The sequence below is a fragment of the Paramormyrops kingsleyae genome, chromosome 4, assembly GCF_048594095.1.
Source record: "Paramormyrops kingsleyae isolate MSU_618 chromosome 4, PKINGS_0.4, whole genome shotgun sequence".
NCBI lineage: Eukaryota > Metazoa > Chordata > Actinopteri > Osteoglossiformes > Mormyridae > Paramormyrops > Paramormyrops kingsleyae.
In genome coordinates this window covers 26,833,825-26,838,558 of record NC_132800.1, presented here as the reverse complement: position 1 = coordinate 26,838,558, position 4,734 = coordinate 26,833,825, and positions in this window count along the sequence as shown.

Below are 4,734 nucleotides of genomic sequence, written 5' to 3'. Positions count from 1 at the left end.
GCATTATACCGCTGACTTTTTATTTGCGCAAAACTGATATTAAGCAACACATATTTTTCCTGTGAATTTATTTGGTCAGGAAGTACGTAGCAGATCAGAAAAAAGGGAAGATGTTCAGTTTCCACCTATGAGACAAGGGAAGCGGACAGAGTAGTCAGATGATCCGCGGCACATATGTGGTGCCATGTTTATTTCCACAGAAAAGGGCATAATTATTAAAAAAATCTGGAGTCTGGAGCCTTTCACAGTAAGATACATATGCAGAATATAGTCCAGTTGGGTTTCTTGGTTAATTTTCAAGTATATAAATTTGATTTCACAAGATTTACACACTATATGTCACAGGAGCCCAGTGTCTTCGATAGGAGTTTGGCAGAGTCCAAACCTGCAAGCAGGACAGTGAGGTCTGCAAACTCAAAGAGACACAAGAAATGGGCCCAAGGATCTTTGAATGCACATGCATCCTTCCAAGCTTTTTAGGTCTTTTTTATGAAGGAATTCAAGGATGGATGGATGGATAGATAGATGGATGGATGGATGGATGGATGGTTTTTACCCCAGTATGGTGCCCTTAGAATAGTGTTTGAATACTTGCTTAAGGATGGTTTAATAAATAAATCATTGTAGGTTAAATAGTCAAAAGTTAAGCCAGTAGCAGAGTTAGAAAGGTTAGCCTAAGACACAGAGTGAGGGGCTCGGACATTCGGGAGGAGCTCAAAGGAGAGCCGTTGCTCCTCCGCATCAAAAGGAGTCAGTTGAGGTGGTTCGGGCATCTGTTTAGGATGCCTTCTGGATGGCTTCCTGGGGAGGAGAGGACCACCAATTGACGCTTCATTTCCTGAATGGTCCATTGGAATCCTACAATGATGGGCTTCTGGTCAGCACAGTGCTACAATATGGTGAGTAACCTGAGTGAGGCATTGCCAGTGTAGTTTTCTAACAGGAACAAAGCCTTTCAGGGAAATATCTGACGGTAACTTTTGTCTGAAAATATGAGCAGTGACTGATGCTTCTCAGAAAGGAACGTCTTTGTGTCACAAGGCCATGGGGAGGAGCAGATGGGGAACAGGGGGTTTTCATTTGTGAAAAGGCATGTACCCGAATCCAGATAGGCTAAGCAGCAGTGGCGGACTCAGGCTGGTTGGAGGGCAGGGGCGAAAAAAATAAAAAGGCCACTTATTGCATGATATGTGCCCCCGTCAAACTCGTGTAGCATGGTATGCTGTGCTTGATGAAGTAGTCCCTGATTAAGATTTTTCAAGTAGTGTTTTGTGGACTACAGAGGCAACCTATATGTCACATTTTCTTACAAATAGGAACACATAGAGGGTATATTATTCATCTACTTTGATAACATGCACAGGAAGCTGCACCCTTTTCCATATGAAGGGTACCCATAGAGTCCACTTAGACCACTGTAAGAGCACTTATAGGGCACTGAATCACATTCTCTCCGCCAGAAGGGCACTTCATAACGGCCTTCTTTTCCATTGGAAGGGTACTTGCCCATTAGTGCTAAGTAAAACTAAGTGTGTTAAATGCTAGGAGTTTGAATAAGGGAATCGGGAGGGGGTGCTGGTATGTGGAATGGTGACACTGTCAGCAGCCAAGAGGAAGACCTGCCCCCTGCACTCCACTGGATTGGAGGATGTGCCCAAACCTGCAAGGTCACTTAGGGGTCACATAAACAGCTCTGCACTTTCATTTCGTGAAGTCATTAAAACACACAGACACAGCTGGACTGCAAAGGAAACAGGGAGTATGAATGGATCAGTGCTTTTCGCCATGTGATCAGTCACCAGGCCTGGCTGGATGGGGGGGTGGGGGCAGGGGGGGTCGGTCAGAGTGTGCTTGACCAACCCAATCATAAGCTTGCTCCACCCTGCCAAAAAGTTAGCCCACTTGCTATTAAATCTGGTTCACAGATTGATCCATCAAGCTTTACCCTAACTAACATTAATAATCCCGTGACCCTCCCGATAACTCAGAACTGGAAGCAGGCCTGTCTGTCATGTGGAGAGTGCAGCCCGTTTTCCTCCAATTAGATTGTGGCTTCAAAGAAAAGACACATCAAGGCATTTTTTTTTCAGCCACATGCAGGTTGAAGCAGTACAGCACACAGGGGCAGAGCAGCCAGGGGAACGTGTATAACATGCAGGTTTCAAGCAATACAGCAGACAGGGGCAGAGCAACCAGGGGGACGTGTATAACATGCAGGTTTCAAGCAATACAGCAGACAGGGGCAGAGCAACCAGGGGGACGTGTATAACATGCAGGTTTCAAGCAATACAGCAGACAGGGGCAGAGCAACCAGGGGGACGTGTATAACATGCAGGTTTCAAGCAATACAGCAGACAGGGGCAGAGCAACCAGGGGGACGTGTATAACATGCAGGTTTCAAGCAATACAGCACACAGGGGCAGAGCAGCCAGGGGGACGTGTATAACATGCAGGTTTCAAGCAATACAGCACACAGCGGCAGAGCAGCCAGGGGGACGTGTATAACATGCAGGTTTCAAGCAGTACAGCACACAGGGCAGAGCAGACAGGGGGACGTGTATAACATGCAGGTTTCAAGCAATACAGCACACAGCGGCAGAGCAGCCAGGGGGACGTGTATAACTTGCAGGTTTCAAGCAGTACAGCAGACAGGGGCAGAGCAACCAGGGGGACGTGTATAACATGCAGGTTTCAAGCAATACAGCACACAGGGGCAGAGCAGCCAGGGGGACGTGTATAACATGCAGGTTTCAAGCAATACAGCACACAGCGGCAGAGCAGCCAGGGGGACGTGTATAACTTGCAGGTTTCAAGCAGTACAGCACACAGCGGCAGAGCAGCCAGGGGGACGTGTATAACTTGCAGGTTTCAAGAAGTACAGCACACAGCGGCAGAGCAGCCAGGGGGACGTGTATAACATGCAGGTTTCAAGCAGTACAGCACACAGCGGCAGAGCAGCCAGGGGGACGTGTATAACATGCAGGTTTCAAGCAATACAGCACACAGCGGCAGAGCAGCCAGGGGGACGTGTATAACATGCAGGTTTCAAGCAGTACAGTACACAGAGGCAGAGCAGCCAGGGGGACGTGTATAACATGCAGGTTTCAAGCAATACAGCACACAGCGGCAGAGCAGCCAGGGGGACGTGTATAACATGCAGGTTTCAAGCAATACAGCACACAGCGGCAGAGCAGCCAGGGGGACGTGTATAACATGCAGGTTTCAAGCAGTACAGCACACAGAGGCAGAGCAGCCAGGGGGACGTGTATAACATGCAGGTTTCAAGCAATACAGCACACAGGGGCAGAGCAGCCAGGGGGACGTGTATAACATGCAGGTTTCAAGAAGTACAGCACACAGCGGCAGAGCAGCCAGGGGGACGTGTATAACATGCAGGTTTCAAGCAATACAGCAGACAGGGGCAGAGCAGCCAGGGGGACGTGTATAACTTGCAGGTTTCAAGCAGTACAGCACACAGCGGCAGAGCAGCCAGGGGGACGTGTATAACTTGCAGGTTTCAAGAAGTACAGCACACAGCGGCAGAGCAGCCAGGGGGACGTGTATAACATGCAGGTTTCAAGCAGTACAGCACACAGCGGCAGAGCAGCCAGGGGGACGTGTATAACATGCAGGTTTCAAGCAGTACAGCACACAGCGGCAGAGCAGCCAGGGGGACGTGTATAACATGCAGGTTTCAAGCAGTACAGCACACAGCGGCAGAGCAGCCAGGGGGACGTGTATAACATGCAGGTTTCAAGCAGTACAGCACACAGAGGCAGAGCAGCCAGGGGGACGTGTATAACATGCAGGTTTCAAGCAATACAGCACACAGGGGCAGAGCAGCCAGGGGGACGTGTATAACATGCAGGTTTCAAGAAGTACAGCACACAGCGGCAGAGCAGCCAGGGGGACGTGTATAACATGCAGGTTTCAAGCAGTACAGCACACAGAGGCAGAGCAGCCAGGGGGACGTGTATAACATGCAGGTTTCAATTAGTACAGCACACAGGGGCAGAGCAGCCAGGGGGACGTGTATAACTTGCAGGTTTCAAGCAATACAGCACACAGCGGCAGAGCAGCCAGGGGGACGTGTATAACATGCAGGTTTCAAGCAGTACAGCACACAGCGGCAGAGCAGCCAGGGGGACGTGTATAACATGCAGGTTTCAAGCAGTACAGCACACAGAGGCAGAGCAGCCAGGGGGACGTGTATAACATGCAGGTTTCAAGAAGTACAGCACACAGGGGCAGAGCAGCCAGGGGGACGTGTATAACATGCAGGTTTCAAGCAATACAGCACACAGGGGCAGAGCAGCCAGGGGGACGTGTATAACATGCAGGTTTCAAGCAATACAGCACACAGGGGCAGAGCAGCCAGGGGGACGTGTATAACATGCAGGTTTCAAGAAGTACAGCACACAGGGGCAGAGCAGCCAGGGGGACGTGTATAACATGCAGGTTTCAAGCAGTACAGCACACAGGGGCAGAGCAGCCAGGGGGACGTGTATAACATGCAGGTTTCAAGCAGTACAGCACACAGAGGCAGAGCAGCCAGGGGGACGTGTATAACATGCAGGTTTCAAGCAGTACAGCACACAGGGGCAGAGCAGCCAGGGGGACTTGTATACCCCCGGTATTTATTTTGGCTTCAATCACCACCCCTAATAAATAGACCTTTGCATTTACATTATTAAGCTGTGCCCCCCCTCCCCCCAATTTCAAACTCTCTGAGTA